The sequence below is a fragment of the Anopheles funestus genome, chromosome 3RL (assembly GCF_943734845.2).
Source record: "Anopheles funestus chromosome 3RL, idAnoFuneDA-416_04, whole genome shotgun sequence".
Taxonomy (NCBI): domain Eukaryota; kingdom Metazoa; phylum Arthropoda; class Insecta; order Diptera; family Culicidae; genus Anopheles; species Anopheles funestus.
Window position 1 is genome coordinate 75,778,410 of NC_064599.1, and position 19,127 is coordinate 75,797,536.

The 19,127-nt window shown below is 38.4% G+C and overlaps 1 protein-coding gene across 10 annotated transcripts in view; it reads left to right on the forward strand.

Moving 5' to 3' along the window:
• The window catches only part of LOC125767018 (leucine-rich repeats and immunoglobulin-like domains protein 1), a 187,675-nt gene that overhangs the window by 89,367 nt on the left and 79,181 nt on the right, over positions 1–19,127 (forward strand). The window contains exon 4 of one of the 10 annotated variants that reach the window (XM_049433231.1): positions 15,536–15,772. The exons of the other annotated variants lie outside the window; for them this stretch is intronic. The gene's annotated coding sequence lies outside the window, so the exon portion shown is untranslated. The remainder of the gene's footprint in view (positions 1–15,535; positions 15,773–19,127) is intronic. 10 annotated transcript variants of the gene reach the window in all.

A 19,127-nucleotide genomic window follows, 5' to 3' on the forward strand; every position in this document is an offset into this window, starting at 1 on the left:
GCCTGAATAGGTGGACGGCAAGCAACACACTGTCGTGTTAACATTGCGCACAGATGCATTTTCCTGCTCTCTATCCCGTCGTGGTTTTGCCCTGGCCGTTGTACCATCGCGCCCGTACTTAGATGCACTTGTTCGACCGTGCGTACGTTGTCAACGGTTCGTTATGGTCGCTTTGTTAAGGGTTCCCTGTCGGCGCTCGGCGACACAATGTCGGTGAGTTATTAGGCGTTGATAAGGACTTGACATGACTGAACTCTATCGAGCATCGCATACAGCGGAGCGATGATGATAACGACCTTTACGCGTTACGTCTCGGTAGGCGTGTGGGCTTTCGGACGACACGGCGAGAAGATCCTTTTTCGGTGAGTGCCATCCATAATTCTTCCGCTCGTTACTGCTTCTTGACAGACACGATCTTGTTTATTACCATTATGGGTGGTGTGCATCCGGGCACAAGCATATTCTGTTACCGTCTACGCCTCGTGCTGCTTTTATTAACAACGAGAACTTCATTGCAGGCCTGATTGGACGGAGATGGTTGTTTGGAGTGATAGTGTGTGTTTCTAAAGTTTTTAATTATATTTGCTAATAAGTTTTTATTCAACTTTTCTTTAAGCTTTCTTTCATTATATTAAGAAAAGTTGTCATATTTATAGTTGCTTTTAATTGTCTAATAAAAGACTTATTGAGGGCAATTTTATTATTGTAAAAATCATTTTATTACCAAATTATAAAAAATGCTTTGAAATCATTTTAAGCATTATTTAAATCTATGCCGCTGATTATAGGAATATTATTAAATTTTATCGTTATCCGCGTAAATCTTAACGACCAAAAACGTATTGTACCGCGCCCATAGTGCTTCCGATTACAGTGGTTCTTTCCATAGTACCTGTTACGTTACCTCGCATCAATTTTTTTCTCATCTCACTTTCTCCACCCGCATGTCATCGCACCTCAAACCCTTGTTAAATCCGTCGTCCTTCGCACCGTTATCCAAATAACCCATTATCGAAACTTACGACACAACATTAGGTCCGTTTAAGGTAGGTTCGATACCGTGCGACGGCACACAGACGCATCCATTGCGCCCACGCCAAAGATTTACGCTGCCGTGTGTACGCTTATCGCTTGTGCGCCACTTGCATCACGACGCACCCACAGTCAAGACAGAAGAAAAAAAAATAATCGAAAAAGAACCGGTGAGAACGAAATAAACCTGATATACACACACGCACACCGACCGTGTCGTCGGAATCGCCTGGAATCGATGGAAATCTTTCCGCGTCTGTTGTAATGTCAGTACAACATCAAACAACAAGAGAACGCACTAGCGTCGTCGACTGCCATCGCGATCGGGGCGAGAAAACTTATGTCTTCTACACGGGTTTGCTCTGCTTCTCATCTGCAACGCTACCCAGCTGCTGATGGTTACCCATTTCTTCGCCTCTTCGGTCTATCAACTTCATCCGACACGCGGTGTGTTTGCTTTCTCTTCAATCTTTTGGTGATTGGAAAGTCTTTCCCGTTCGTCGGGCAGTGTGTGAGATAATGTGTTTTTTCCGCCTCTTGTTGCGTTCACCTTCTGAAGATCCCTACCAGTGCTGGGAAATTTGTTCTTTCACCAAAACATTCGGATCTAGTAGGGGGAAAGGTGAATAGAAGCGAGCCGGCGATCATTAGTCTCCTGGATAATGTGTACGATAAATTAGGTTAAATCGATCTTCGAAGACGGGCGACGGATTTACAACGAGGGCCGGAGGTGTATATTAGCTGTGCCCCGGTATGTTAATGTTATGTTCGATGTGCTATCCTATCTTACTGATCAAGCGGCCATAATATCAAAGAGACTTGATAATCAGCCGTCGTAAAATTTGCTGTATATTTACGAGCCTAGTAAAGTTGCTATTTTTTTCTACGTTACTTTCACCTTTCTTTCTTATGTTACAATCTTTTCCAGCTGATTTTGATATAATGAGATTATAATGGAGTGAATTTTTGTTGATTTTTGTCTATTAATAAAATGTGAAAAATTGTTTACTTGTTGCTTCGTTGCGTTCGTGTTGTGTAAAAAAATTAGTTTTTTATAACTGGAGAGTCTTTTTTCCATAAACGCACGTTTAAAATGATTTCAAATCGTGAAATCAGGCAGAAAAACCAATATCGTTCTTAAATGCAAATTGGTATTGTTCTCATAAAGTAAATGAAAGGAAACAAATGAAATTAATTTACGACAAAAGGATTTAATACAGAAATGTTGACAAAACCTAAAAAAAAATCCTCTTATTTTTTAATAGAGAAAACCATAATGCCATTAAAGAATATAAAATCAGCTTATGTTATTCTCTAGAGAATAAAAAAAGATATAAAAAACTGGTCAAGATTATAAACTCTACTAAGTAACTGATCAGAAAAAACTCAGGAACTGTGAACTTATAAATATTTAGTTATGCTATGTAATACATTTATCTTAACAATATTAATAAGTCCTCATCAAACCAGGATTTCTGACAAAACTTCGAAATAAGGACAAATTTGGTCCTCGACTAAATCCCAGAATATGGAAGCGAGAAGGGAGTAAGAGTACTCTAGTCAGTGTACTTCAGGAGGTATGTGTATATTGTTATTAAAATTGTGCAAATTATTTATTTATTGTGAAGTGCTTTGTGAAGCAGGAGTGTTCAATTATCCAAGCCATTCCAAACAAAGACAAAAGGATTAAGCTGGGATTCTCGAGAGGTTCCTAGGCTATGTTGGGAAAGCCAAGTCGTCTTGAAAAGCCTCGGATGAAATAGTTTTAGATGGTGTTGTTTTTATTAAAAAAAACTAAAGTTAAGAGAAAATAATAAATGTTTCATGTTTCAACTATTGGAAAACTTTGAACTTTGAACACTGGAGCGTTATTGTACTGTATTGAAATGGAGCGTTTCGAAACCATTTTTACTCTTGGTAGAGTCTTTTACCGAAACCGTCTTTTCCAAGTACAAGCACTAAGCAAGGTTATATTTCTCATTCATCTTTCATTAAGATTGCAGCTTTGGAATTCAAGATGCTCGAGAAGTTTGAATAATATCTGGTATTCATGTAATTGCAATAGTTTTTTTAATTAGTATCTGTTATTATTCCCAATTCACGAATTTGTCCATGAAATACAAAGTGATCGGATCATGGTATTTATTAATTACCAACACCGAAACACGATCGATGCCTCATTGCTCAATAACAATTTATCTTCAAAATCAAACAAACAATTTCATAATGCATTTCCAACGCCTGGTTGATGCCCGCTGAACAATAGAACTGATTGGACCTGATTTGGTTTTTGGATGTAATCGCAGCATGAAATTGTGCCCAAAAACACATCAACCTTCTCGAGCACAAGGTTTCATGTAGGTAGCAACAAATCTGCTGCTGGGATATGAATTACTTTGCTGTCTCGCTGGTACCAACAAAATATCATAATCATCATCATCGGTTGTTACCATCATTATCATGCTGCGTGGTTTTGCTGACAAACTACTACTAGGCCTGGACGTCAAATGGTGGTAGTGTGCCGACACGAACCCATATGGTAGCGTACGGGCAGGTATTACATGACGAAACCATTTTACTCAGCCATCCGTAAGAGTCACCGGGCCTGGTCTGGCTGGCAACATATGCGACACACGTGAATCGTTTTGCATTCACCGAAGGTTGACGTTCTCGCGTTCTAAGGCCCTCGCCCCCCTTCAGCCCGAAATGCAAATCGACGAAAAACCCAGCAACTTTTCCTGGCAAGTGGTACGGACCTGCCATTCCGTTATACCAGTCCATTGTCGGGACGGAAGTCGGTGGAATTTTAGTACCAGAAGCACTCGTCTGATTTTTTTTTTAGTTTTGCGTCACAGGTGTACGTGTTGCGGTGTAGATCGATCCGTACGATCGTGTGTCGTGTGGTTCTTTGCCGACGAATGAAACAGTGACTAAAAAGGGGTAAGAGATAGGGAGAGGAAGAAAAAAACACTTTCACGCACATAGCCGGCACCCGGCAGTACATTTTCAATTTAGTAGCAAGGATATTATAATCAAGTGAAAGCGCACCACACCGGTGTTCAGCCCAGTACCGGTGTTGGCAAGCTGGGTGGAAAATATCGATGAGGCGTAACAACAGTCATTTGTTAAACGCATGTTTGCCACCATCCGTGTGGCACCGGTTCGGTTGGGATTTTCACACACACACACACTGCTTGCTGCGAGTTTGGTTGAAATTTGGAATGCAAATGAAGCTGATATAATCCTTGTGCGGGAGAGCTTGCAGAGCGATAGGGGTTTACGGGTTGCTAGTGGTTTTTCTTCAATTTTCCGAGAATTTTTTGACGACAGAGGATTTTGTTAGCCTGGCAAGAACCGGTGCAACAGTCGGTTATCCGGCTGAGTTACAAAATTGTGTTCCGAGTTTATTGATTTTCCTAGAATTTTGAGCAACAAAGTAGAATAATGTTTCAAAAAAGAAAAGCAGAATAGTATCATTTTAAAAGAATTTTGTTGAATATGAGTCTAACGATGCTAATCTATCATTGAGGTCTATGATGCCTAAAATTGGAATGCTTAAATACGATATGTGTCAAATAGTCGAGGAAAAGTCAACGTTGAATTGATACAAGATAATTTCTTGCCAAAGGATTTGCTTGATAATTGTTGATCATGTTATGTTAAACGACCAGAAACAAGTAAATTATTTTAAAAGAAATTGAAATTTCGATTCAATTTATCTTATATTTTTATTTATTTAAATGTAAATTACTTTTGAAGTAATACTATTAAAAATGTTTGAAAATATTTCTTAAGTATAGAACACATGTCCAAATTGTGATTAGACCAAAGAAAAAAAGAAAAAAGTCAATCCTTCAATTCGCAGGCTAGCGAGCATTGTTTGTTCGTATGACAAGCTGTCAGCAGAGCACCCGCCAAACGTCAAAACGCATACAGAAAAAATAATGATTGGCATCATAGATCCCATAAGTAGATATAAATTGACTTCTATTTTGTATAAAGTAACATTTTTTCGAAATTTATTATTGTATACGCTAAGGACCATTTATGTAACAAATTAGAACTTCGTTGTTGTAGCCATACTGAATGGTAAACGTTTCACCATATTTTGCATAAAACCTCTATTCGGTTCTTGGGGACGCCAATTGGTTCAACAGCGGAGACTGGCACGATTTCCAAACATGCTCTCAATAAATTCTAAACCCCTTTTTGCAGAACTTTTCCAATAAAGCTGTGACCTAGGCGAATGAGCTAACCTTTGCCGACGCTCCCCAAAAACTCATCCAATAGTCTGTCTCTCCTGCCAATTCTTTCCACCCGGTTTCGGAGCGTCTGTACCGAGTAGCCATTACGGAGCGATGTCAAAGGTTACATTTGAATTATAGCTCCCCGGAAACTATCCAGATCCGGTAAAGATAGTCCCCGGGACGAATGTCTTTGGTGTGCTTGAACAGTTGGTGTAAGCACACCGCCCGGCTTATAAAGGGACAAGGGAATAGCAGAACGCACAACGTACCAAAGGGTCGTTTTTCGTTGTAGTTTATTTTATAATTTGCTTCATTCAACACGACACTCGAAATTATCACCGAGCACATAAACATAATTCTTCGTACCGCTCGTCCTCCATTTTGTCCGTTTGCCAATGGCCCCGGGAAGGAACCCGGGAATCCCGGATATTCTCGTTCAAATTTCGACCTAAGCAGTTTTTCTTGCGATGGCGTTGTTCGTTTTTGAGCGGAACAGTCGGAACTGAGACCGGTCACCTAAATGCAAAAAAAAACCATCGAATTTCCTTCGTAGTCACGATGCTGGGTGAAATTATCAAACGACAGCGTAATGGGCGTAAGGTGGCTTCTGATGACGACGTATACGATGCTCTCCAGATCTGCCGGTGAGAGATGCCTCGGATGTTGTGTGTTGATGCTGCCGTTTATTTACTTCCATCTCCGGTGCTTCATTTCGTGGTACTGTTTTTGCTCTGTTTTTTTTTTTGCAACTCAACTTTTTGCTGTGCAATCGGGCGCCAACCGAGCTACTGTTAGACCTGGATCTACCGGTCAGATGGGCAAAAATGTTGCAATAAATTTAGCAATGCGAATGTTGCAACCGGAACAACTGCTTTGGGGAATGGCTTGTGGAGTTTGGTGTAGTATTTTTGTTCTAAAAAAACCTTGAAGAGATGCTTTTGAACGAATTGTTTGTTTTTTTTTCTGCTCGTTCGGCACACGGAGAATTCTTTCCAAGTTCGGTTTTTATAACACCACCGAACGGGAGTCACAATCTGCACTCATAAACACACGGCCCTGGACGTGTATTTTTCCTGCCAGCATGTTTACTTCCCATTGCTGATGCAGCATTACGTTGAATTTCCGAAATGGTGTGGAATATAGTTCCGGTTTGACTAACTCTCCTACCTGGTCAGTGCGATAGAAACAAAGGATGCTGCACCATTTTATGGTTTTGGAGTTATTGTTTGAAAATAATCTTTTCTAAAATATGGTTATGTGAGTCTCACCAGCAATTGGATGTCTTACGAAAATCCTGTACGTATTAATATCGTATTTTTGTTTTTTTATTTAGTCTACATTGGCGTATTCCCAATTTTAGTAAAATACATTCTTAGAGCTTTCATTTAATAAACTTATTTTCCTAATTTAGCCACTTGTCATAACTTGCATTTGTTTCGATGGACTTAAATCTAACGGAATTCATTTGGTTATTATCTTTATTCGTTTTATTTGAGCTGTTTGCTTAAATGTTAACGACAGGGTAGAGGACAGTAGAATAAAGTTGAAGTTTTTACAATTTCGACGCTACGTGGTGGAGTGTAAGAGGAGACCAAACAATGACGATAGTAATCCACAGTGTTTCGAACCCTGAAATAGTAAATAGCCTTCAGACAGAGATGATATCTGTGTCCAGACGATAGTTTAACAATCGGATACAAACGTTTGTTAGTTTTTGATATGACATACTCTACGTCTCTCATCAACACTCCCAAGTATTTAACAGAAGTTACTCAACATATGATGGAGCCTTGAAAAATTTAATACGTTATCTTATGGTAACAACAGAGAAGATAAAAAAATATGTTTGAAGATAAAGAAATAAACTGTAAAATACGACATCAAAAGGATTAGATATTCACGAAAGTTAGAAAGACACAAAGGGAACATTATGCTTTATTACTTATTCTTATATTACTGAATTAAATAACGCTAATCGTGAATTGATAGGATAGAAACATAAGCTTTTGTTTTACGCTTTTATTCCATTTATAATACGATAATTTCAAAGGAAAACCATTAATATAAGCCTGAACAAAATGGAGAAAAATTCGCTTTTGTCTAATATCCTTTTTTAGGTTAGGTAAGGAATTTGAAATTTCAAGAATAATTTTCAATTAAATATGTTTGATTCCAACAATCTGCATTTCTTTCAATTTCTTACATTTTCTAATTAATTTATTTTTTATGAGAAAAAAACATCGCATTGAAGTCTCTGCTCTTTCATGTCTTTTTTTCCGGCTGTATATGAGCTGAACATAGCAATTAATCTCAATTAACGGTTCGCGAGAATATGGTCCAACAAACATCGTGCAACTAACCGGAAATGACAGTTTGTTTGAAACGGATCATCTACACGCGGCTCCACCCCTTCAAAACCTTCCATCTCTCTTTTTTTTCACAACGCTGCGGTAACATGCGAAGAGACGTCTCGACACAAAATCAATTCACACCCCAATTCCATCGCTCCCCAATATGGCCATCGTTTTGTCCCCTTTTTCCATCCCGGAAACGATCGTTTGGTCGAAGCATGAAAGTGTGTCCAAACCGATTCGTTTAATCTTGTTGAACCGTTTTTCTGCGCCTTTGTTTTCAAGTCGGTCTCACCTGGATTCCCTCACACCCAACGCCATAGAACTTTATTAATGGCAACCGGGGCTATAATTAATTTCTGTGTGTGAGTTCACCGTAAGAGACACAAATGAAAAGTTTGTCTAACCCTAGGTATGTGTGTAGGTTTCTATAACTTTTGCTACACCCTACCACCTGCCACCCTTATCTCTCTGGTGGTTGCTGTTTCTGTACGCCTTGAACCGAGAAGTGGTGAGAAAAATTGAACCCGTCTCGTGCTGCAAAACATAGAAGCGTTGCTGCTCCATTTATGGTTTTCTGCTCCCGATATACCACGTATTTAGCATGCAGACGAAAGGTTTTTGCACCGTGCGAACCAAACGGCACGACAACAAAAAAAAAAAACAAAGTTGAATAAAAATAAGCTCTAGCTAAAATTAATTACCGCTCTATAAATCTCACCACACCATAATCTTTCATAGGGGAGAGGGTTGAAAATGGGTTTGGAACCACTGGCCACGCTTGTCATCCCCAAGCAACGTCACGGATGAATAGTATTGGGCTAAGTGACTCCTGAACTTCGTACTTCGAGCTTTTGCCTGACCTAACCCGACTCTAATCCGACACGAAACATCTCCGGGAACAGAGAGAAGATCTTTCCTACATGAAGCACTGCTGTAGGAGAAGGTGCATACGATGTTGAATGGAATGACGTCCAATTTTCCCTTTAACCATCGTATCGTTCTGGTTCCCTACCCACCCCAAAAAGGTGTCGCATGCAGTTTCCAAAACGCACACAGAATGATGAAGTTGCATCACTGCAAAGCTGTTGCAATGAGTTACCTCGCCAAGAACTTCTAACATTACCCAACCATGGTCACAATGTGCTTATATATAAATTGTGTGTGTGTGCATGTTAGTGTGTGTGGTAAATTTTATATATTTTTTTTTCGTACGTCCGTTCTAAAGCTCCAGCTGCAAATAAAAGGAAAACTTTAAACATAGTCTTTTGGAAGTTGAGTGCCGTCGACTCCACAAAGGGGCCAATGGAAGTAAAAATAGATAATTTTATTACCTTCAACGCCAAAAAAGTTTGGGTTCGTTGGATGTAGAGAAAGAAATAAAGAGAGAGAGAGAGAGAGAGAACAAGAGGGAACAATTACCGAAGAAGGGTCCTATTGAAGCTGTTGCACTTTTGTGAGTGTGTTTGTGGCGATGCTTCTGGTCGACTAAATGGAATGCACTAGGTTTGAGTTTTTTTGTTGAATGGACGAGTTGGTCTGGGTATAAAGCTTTTTTTTAATGCTTTTATGCAGCTTTTCTGCCAACGAAATGGGCATTGTATTGTGGATGTCTTTTTATTTTTGCTGCCTTCATCATTATGCGACTTTTCTTATCTTATTCGGTGCATCAGGCGAGTCGTTTGGTCGAATGCAGTTGAATTGCATTTGGCACGACCTGCTGTTAATTAGTGACAGTATTTTTTTTTTGCTTCGTTCTACACCATTATTGCGCAAGCGACCCATTACCCAGCCATAGTATAGGGAGTTGAATGGACAGCATCGAGAATGTTGATGCTGAAGATAATGGCAATCGGTGGGAAACGTCTCGAGGGGTCAATTAAGTTAGCATAAAGAAACTGTACTGGCATATGAAGTTCGTGAAGAGTTAAGAAAACTGGAAAAGAATATTGTCCCCACACATGAGAACCGATGAGTCTGGTGCTTGTTGGGGAGCAAAGGGAGAAATGGAATGGAGGCGTAACATAAAAAACGTGCACAAATACTTTTGCACCCCCAAAAAAAACTGAACCAAAACTCTGAAGCCTAAAACTTTTGGACAGCCAGAATGAAGTCGGACATTATATGGGTAGCTAGTAACGCACAATGCATCAACACCGAGTGAGAAGTTCATGATGAAAAAAAAAATGAAATGGAAGAATGTTTAAGAAGCGTTGCAAAAAGGGTTCAACTTTTACTCTCCTTTTTACTTGAACGCGAGTTATAGAATACAGGGTTTTCCAGCCCAGTTCAAATGTATAATGGGAGGTTTCAAATTCGTAAAACGCAAAGTGAAAGAAGCACGACAGTATTCAAGTCTGGAAAGTCAATTCAAAGTAGTAAGATAGCACCTCAAAATCGTAACACCAAATCTCAAATTCAGCAGTTGTTTACCCCTACTGACGTTTTGCCGGTTCTTCGAAACTATGGGATAGAGGTAGCGATAATTAAGTCAACATATTTTTTTAAAATAAAATTCTAAAAATATTTATTAATTTCCATTCAGTTTTGTCCTTTATGTACTGTTGTAACTGTCATTGTTATTTTAATATTTTTTGGAAAATACTGATGTACTATAGGCATACAAAAATGCATATTTTGTTGTTAGAGTTATCATAATTAATATTCAACAAATATTTTGACTTAATTATCGCTACCTCTATCCCATAGTTTCGAAGAACCGCCAAAACGTCAGTAGGGGTAAACAACTGCTGAATTTGAGATTTGGTGTTACGATTTTGAGGTGCTGTCTTACTACTTTGAATTGGCTTTCCAGACTTGAATACTGTCGTGCTTCTTTCACTTTGCGTTTTACGAATTTGAAACCTCTCATTATATATTTGAACTGGGCTGGAAAACCCTGTAAAGCGACCTTATAAAAGAGCAACTCCCCCAAAAAATGGCGGAGGGAAGAATCGAGAAGGGTGGAAAAAACTTTTCCTCCGAATGGTTATTGTTTTTGGCAGATAGACGATGGTACGCTAAGGTAATGAGAAAGCGCAAAACTTACCGACCGAGAAACAAGCGGAGTACCACGTATGTAAAAGTCCTTCTTTTATCTTTCCACATCCGGTCGGGCTTCGGGTTCACATCAGCACCACATTTGCCCATCGCTCCCACCCCTTTTTCCATGATGATGAAAATTGCACTTGGAAGTGTTGAGGTCTCCCTCGCTTCCATTCGTTTTTTAGCTAGCTCTCTGGTTCGTACAGTGTGTGAATAGTTTTTTGTGTGTTTTTGCAGCTTATAATTAAAAGATTTTTATCTCAATTTGATAAAATTTATGTCGAACCATGAATCCATCCCTGCATTAGTATGGTGTGTTGGTGTAGATCCTTGCATCGTAACGAATGGCGGGATACGTTAGATGGACCCATTAACGTGGTTTGTTTTTGTTTGTTTGCTAACGAAAGGCTAGCCTGTAACACTCTCTCTGTATGATGTGTGGAGCATTATTTTTGCACTTCACAAGTATGCATCAGGGAGAAATGAAAATGATTTATGGTATGTTAGTTGTCTAACCCCACATTCACTAGAAGTGCTATTTATTTTTATTACTCCGATCTAATTTTTAAAGGATAAATCAAATTTTTATGTTAATGCATTAAAACGGTTGGTAATACCTTTTAAGAAACTTTTGTTTGAAGTTGTTCATCATCAAAAAAACATCATCACAAACCCAGTTGGACAGTATAGTTCTATGAGAAAAAAATAGTTTAAAAATATTTTCAAGTTCATACTGAAACTTTCTAAATGGATTATAATCTGGAAGCCATTTATTTATCCTTTTAGAAGTGTAGCAAAATGAGAAAGAAGTATTGTCATGTAACTAAATGGGAGATGGATTACTGAGTTCTAGTTGAGTTATCTGGACACTTTTTAAGTTCGTTTAAGTAGATCTCGAATCATTCTAAATCACGTTCAAGATTGAATTAACAAAAATTTTGTACAGAATTTCAGATTTTACTAACTGTGGAGCAAGGTGAAAAGATTCCACAACCACCTCAGGAAAACTGTATAAAACTGTAGAAAAATTGATACAGAATCGCGTGCCATCGATATGGAATGTCAGTTTGTTCGTAACACTGTTAGTTTTTTAAATTTTCGACTCCAATTTGATCAAAATAAAGCTATTTGTGATTTATTACTGTTAATTATAATTTGTAATCCCTATTTTATACAACATTTGTTTCAAATTTCGTTTAAAAAAATATTTTATATCTCAACTCTTTAACCCTCCGATATGTAAACAGCCTGCTCATTTGACATTCCTTATGAATGGCACGCGATTCCATAACAATTGTCGATTCGCTACCGTATTAGACGTTGCTACATAATAGCAAAAGAATATTAGAAAAATATAAAAATATAAAAGAAATGAAGTCCTTAAAAGAATGGCAGCAATCGGTCAATTTTAAAATAACTTTTTTTTCACTTTGGTCTTTTGTGTTATTTTAATGCACAACATGAAAATTTTGATAAAAAATAGTTTTGCAAGTAAATTGATACACATGTTAAACATATTTTCATATTTCCCCATTTGACCTAGTTTGATTGACTATTACATACTTGCCAAAAGGAATAATGTAACATTCATTTTGGGAACTCTACTTGCATTATTCAAAAAGTAATTAAAAAAAGTGTTTTGATGTGCCTATGGGTGCAAATAAATATCCCACAAAAGGTATACATTAAACGAAAATCGAGAAATATGTGCCGTTGGATGAATTTATGCATGAAAACTGATTGTATCTCGTTTCTGAATTTGCTCGTTTTGGTTTAGAATAATTAGTGAGTGTGTGTATAACTGTTAAAAGCAAATGTAACAACTTCAGCTAGGAAATGGGTCACATTTGGGTTTTTTTTTTCTCGAATGGTCACATGGAGCCAGCGATAAATCCTTTTTCCCCATTTTTTGCCACAAAATCACCATCGTCATAAATTGGACTTTTAATTGACAGTGTGTATTGTAGCAAACCATATGCAGTCCCGGGATGCAAATTCTCTGCTCCTCTGTTGAGTGGTACCGGATGGCAAAAGGTTTTGTGATCGCGTGTTCTAGTGAGTGTTTCTATCGTTTGCAAGAGGAGGTCATATGCCACTACTAAACAAAAACCTAACGGATGAGCGCCCATGATGCAATTTATATGCACTTCCACTTCCACTTTATATGGTTCAGGCAGTTTTGCCAAGTTTGATGATGGGGCTGAGCTGCGATGAATTAAAAGTGTAGTAAGTGCAGTGAGTGTTTCGGGGAAATTTGAGATCGGAAAGGATAAAGTGCCGACATCAGCTAGCTGTCTCGTGCTGGGAAGTGCTCCACTGGGACGTGTGGTTTTTATCTCCCTGCCATTGCGGACCCTCTTTGTAATGGTTTTTCTTTCTCCTGCATTCCCTTCCAATGTGAAACACTGTTCGAACGGTCCCGGTTGGTGGTGGATAGTGCAAGTAGATGTTTATTAAAAAATAAATTGATGCACCAAACAGCCGTGCTGCGGCTTTCGCCTGGTTGTGGTTTCGTTTGCGCAGCAAGGCGCAAGAAGTTACACCAAACCTTGCGAGCAAAGATCCACACACACACACAGTAGCCAAGTGCATCTAAGATGGATCGGGATGCGCTGATGCGTTGAAGCACCAAAAGAGCGCAAAAAGAAAAAAAGCATACAACCACAATCACCACGTTTCATCGTCACCGTCATCATCATCTTCATCGTTGCGCTCCGGGAATGCGTTCCAGACATGCGGTTTTTTTTTTCTTCCGCCAAGGTTCCAATGTTTCGATGCTACTTTATAGTGGCCTGCGTGTTTTAGATCAGAACCCCACGATCACATCAGTTTGCATGTTTAGGGAGAGAAACAGAGGAAGCATTTGGAAGGCGAAAACGGAGGGATTGTAACCAGAATCGGACACCTAAGAGATGTAGCTGATGCGTTGCAACTGTACAAACTGGACGATGCACTACAGTTGCTGTGGTTGGTGGTGTGCTTCTTTCCCAGCCAAAAAAAAAAAAACAGGAATTGGTTCCATTGGGGGATGGAAGGCAAAATTTTTGCTCGAGATGAGCATGAAATTGACTTAATTAAGAGGTTTTTCGGTTTATGCTAACCTCCCTTCCCGGTTACCATGCACTTCCTTTTAGTTATAATACCGCAACTTTTCCTTCGAGATTTTAAAATTATGCGAGATTTAGTGAGAATATAATCACAATTTTTTTTTCTGAGAGCAATATTATTTTTGTGAATTATTATAAAGTTTTTTAATTAATTCCATGTTTTTTTTAGATTAAAAATGTTAAAGATAGGAGATGAAGCTACATATTAAGCTCACTTCAGCTCTCAACATATGCCTTGTCAATTTTTATTTTAAAACAAAAAGAACATTTTAAATATTTATTTTTTTTACTTAATTAATTTAATTTATTTATTTAATATATTGATCAAACAAATGGTAATTTTCAAGCAATTCGAATATTAATAATACAAGTGAAGTGAAGTGAATACAATGAAGCGACGCCTATGTGTCACCCTAGAAATCGTAAATAGAATCAGAATATTTTTTTATCTGGGTCTAGATGACGCAAATTATTACATATTTATTTCGGGCCGGACTGATTCTATTTGAAGCGAAACAAGAACAATGTTCGACTTCTGCAGATAAAATGGGAAAACCTTTGAATTTCATGAACCCAATGAAACAATGTGGCAGTCTTCTGGGCTTGCCATTAATGCCATTTTATTGATAAAAAGCTAATAATGAAATTCATTAAATTTGATAGAAAAGAACGAAACAAGATAATGATATTTAAAACAGCAGAACATAATTTATAAAATGTAGAAAATTCCCACCATATTTATCAAATCCCTTAATTATCTGTCTTAAAGGGTCTACAGTTCTAATAGACCATTGTTACAAAGAATGGATTCAGGTGTGTCTTAAAACAAGTCGAACTGGACAGAAAAAAAACCTTCCAAAAGTACCATATTTTTGCTTTCCAAAAACAGCAATCAACCTGGTACACGATGGAAAAGCTCCCAAAAACCATTAATCTAACCGGCAAATGTTTATTTTAGCGAAACCGTATAGGAAGGAAAGTAGTCATTTTGGTGTGGTGTTGATGAAATACTCTTCCAATTTCCCCGCGCTGATGAAGAAGCCGATTAGCTTGTGTCGAGGGTGGCACCTATTGCAATCCTCGGGTTCTGTGTGTTTTTCTCCGCTTTTCCACCATCCATCAACACGACTATTGTGAAATTAGCCATATCTGGAGCATCTTATGGGCCTTAGCAATATTCCACACAAATAGGTTAATTGGGAAACCGTGAATAATAGACCCGGGGAGTGGTTTTTGGCGCATCGACACCACACTGTATACCGCTCAAATGCACCACATCGGATTCCCAACGCTGATGGTGCTTTTTTTGTTTGTTGTGTAGTGGCACCGCTCAATGATTTAGTGATCATTTTCAGGTTTCAGGAGTGTTTATTACTATGTTTCACAGCAACGGTCAAGAAAAATGGTTAGATTTCCGGTAACGTTTCCGCCCCGAAGCATGTTTTGGAATGGTGTGGCACGATCCCAAAAGAAACAAACAAGCGCGCAATGAAAAAGAATCAAGCGAAAAAGGGGTTTAATCTGATTAAAAGGGATTTTTTTCTCTCTTCTCATTTTCTAATACGTTTCGCCACTCCTTTGAGGAAAGGAACAAGAAAAAAAGGTCCTATTTGTGGGTTAATTTGTTGCTGACACGCTATACTTTCTTTCGGGTGGGGTTTTTTTTCGCCGCTCACCACACCGCCAACAATCAAGCACGATTAGTGGCTAGTTTTACTCATATTTCTCTTTATGTTTCGTTCTCTATTTGCAGGTATTTTTACGCGTTTCGGTACCGGTGAAATATCCCATCCCAGGAATGAGTTCGTATGAGCCGATAAATATGGTTTGGTGAGAAAAAAAAAACAACCTCCAAACAATCCACCAGTACGTTCTTGAAGTGTTTCGAATTACAAGCTCACACGACATCAGTAATCGAGGCCTGCTGCCGGCCATGTTAGCCGCCACCATCTCACATCCCACCATTCGTTGTAGATTTGATTTGAATTGGGTAATTTCATCGTTTATTATAGATTTATAGTGCCCGAGTTTCCGTGTCCGTGTGAAACGGGGGCACAAAGAAACTAAAAATCAGAAAAGAAATCAATTGCTTACGACGACGCGGTGTACCTAAATTTATTGCCGATTTACATGAGCCGGTGTAAAACAGCTCTTGGCTCCGATGATTGCCGCGCGCGTAAAACCGCACGTCCTTTTTGGTCAGTATTTACCAACCGGCGGAAAGCAATTAAATTTAACTATTTTGCCATATCGTGAGAAAACCGGCTAACGAGGCAAATATGGTGAAAACAGTGCCGCAAACGAATTATGATACTTCCACGATTGTGCCGGTTGTAAAACTATTTATACTGGTAAAACATACTGTTTCCTGCAATTTTAGTGTTTTTATGGGAAACTTTTTTTTAATTTTACTATTTTTAACTACTATATTATCTTAAATTATAAACATTCGCGCAACCATTAAAGGTTTCGAAATCTTTTCAAAGAAATAATTTGATTTCATGTTTGATATTGTTTTGTCCATTCAACAGTTCAACACCACTTTAATCGGCCTATTTGCCAGCTGCAGCGCACGTTTTGTCTTTCTGCAAACAAAAGCCTCATTTTCCATGCAAACGAGTTGACCGAATCGTTTCGATGCCAAAGCTCCTAAAAAACACAAACAAAACCCCACCGAGCGTTGCGAAAATGCAATTTATATCCTTTAGCGAGCAAAATGGTACCGTTCCCCCAGTTTTAGGTTCTGTTTGCTGCTGCTGCAGTGGACCTTCCCAAACATAGCTTCAATTATAGTGATAATAATTTAAACCCTTTTTGCCAATTTATATCTCTCTGCCAACACATTCCGCCCTCAAACCGGTGCCTGCACCCAGCATTAGGCGTTGAGATAATGATAATATTAAAATTTTGGAACACTCAAATTTACTTATCCCACAAACGGGCAGCAACGACGTCAACAAACGGCCTAGCATTGGGTTGGTGGGTGAATCGGTATTGGAAGCGAGGGAAATTTATAAACACAAATTTGCCGTGTTGATATCTCGTTGAAAATCGGCTCGAAATGAATATTCCCAACGGTTTCGTTCGGCAGCTGGATAGCGTGCTACGTGTACCGGTGGCTTTCGACCGTGCCTCTGACTGGGACGAATTGATTGTTAATTAATAATAAATAAAGCGACGATATATATGCGCGTGTATGTGTGTGTAAGTGTATTTATATGATCGAACCTACCGGTCACAATACGTCCACACACGGTGGGGCGTATGTTTGGATGTTATCCATCTTTGCTTATGCTGCAGCATAAAATCATTAATTTTTGGTCACTCGTTTATCGTGCACATAAACCTGGGAACGTGTATTTCCCTTCCCAATATTTGATCATTTGATAGCTGTACAAACAGAAGAGAACGCAACCCAATGGAGGAGTAAAAGCATGGAACATCACCAACCGGATAATATATTTGAGGACAGTTTAAATTGATGCACACCACTGCCTAGATACTTTAGTGTCTGCGGCAATGAATGCTAGTAACCTTTTAAAAGATATTGATGAATTGCGACAACGTTGCATCTACTTTTTTGGGAAGCAAATTTCCAGAATTTTGGAGCTTTTCAACGCTGAGCGGAGGTAAACAGTTCAGAACGCTAGGATAAGTAATTATTTTTAAACTTACCATAAAGTTGCTGACCCGATCGTTTTGAATACAGGAAAAATATTGTGTGAAAACAAACTTTCTTTTAAATAGCTGGAATATCCTCGCTGGAGGAGAATTCTCTGGATTTCTGAGGATATTTCAAATAGACTAGGATTTTCATATGACTCTTGAGCTGAGGGTCTGATGAAGCGGGTTTGCAATCATTCAAAATAATAAAGTGCTACTACAGAAGTATTCCATAAACTATTTGTATTGCTTAGTAAGCAGCAACACGCTTTGGACCATTGTTTATTAGAGCATAATCATCAGATAAGATTGTTTTTCATGGACAACCTTACTATTGTCGAAACACTTATGCATGTGAACTTCATATTAAGATCTCTAAAATAGAGATGAGAAAGAGATGTCTAAGATATTGAAGATGTCTCTTAACAAAAGCCCTTCCTTACCTGATGTACATGATCTCCTGGAATTCCGTTTGGAGCTTTCTTGCTATCCGGTTTTGGCGAGCTACCTTGAGATTCCTTGATCCACATGGTGTCAAGGCTCATATCTGATGAGTTTCTATTGGCCGTTCATCTAAGTTGTACAAACCTGGCTCCAACGAAAGTTTTCAGTTGTAGTATTGAGCATCACGACGAAGATTACTTCCTGCAGTCTTGTAAAGGATATGACCACTCCCTAAGATCACTTGAGGCGGAAATAGATGAAATTAAATGAAAATTGGCAGAAAAACCAAATCGAGTCGTGTTGGTGATAGGCAACCGGAGATTAATGATATAATTTAAAGCAGTGGTCCCCAACCTATGGTCCGCGGACCACTTGTGGTCCGTGGCTTAAGTAGAAGTGGTCCGCGGAAGAAATTTTCGGTCGTTTTACCGATCATTTTAAAACGTATTGTTTACCAGTTCAAGCGTTTTTACGTGACGAAATCGTTCTACACCCCTCGATGTGTCAGATTGCGGACAATTACATTTTTTGCTAATGTTTTATTTAAAAAAATCCGTTCTTAGAGTCTCATGTGGGCCGCGATATACTTATGTCGAACAAAAAGTGGTCCGCGGTACTAAAAAGGTTGGGGAGCACTGATTTAAAGAACTGGTCAAAGAAACTGATATATCCTTTTTAATAATAGTCTTTGTAGTCATGTGTAGTGTGAGTGTTACAGAACACAGCACATTGACTCACAATTTTAATGATGAAGAGAATACTTTTGATCACTAGAACCAACAACTTGGAATAGAAAGGTCGACTCATCAACTATAAATGAACCGTATGGATCTCCAGAATCCAATAAAACAGAGTCCTGTATGTCCTCTATGTCCAAAACATGTCCTCTATGTTTGACAAGAAATGTTTGTATTAGGAAATGGTTACTATAGATATTAGAAAATCAATATTTCTATAGTTAATAAGTAAATATACTATTTTTAATATATTTATGTGTTTAATATACTGATGATTAAAACATAGCTTTAAAATTCAATGTATGGTTACTGAAAAAAAAGTTGAACTCAAATCGCTCAACAGTTAGTGTCACTCGTGCATAAGCGCCTCGAGGTACGCTGGCAACTATTTTTACTTCAAAATATTTTAGTATTAAAATTCGCCTAACAATTTCACGGCAATATCAAATGAATTTTTTATATCATATTTTATAAAAATTTTGAACCCGTTTTGTGACTTAC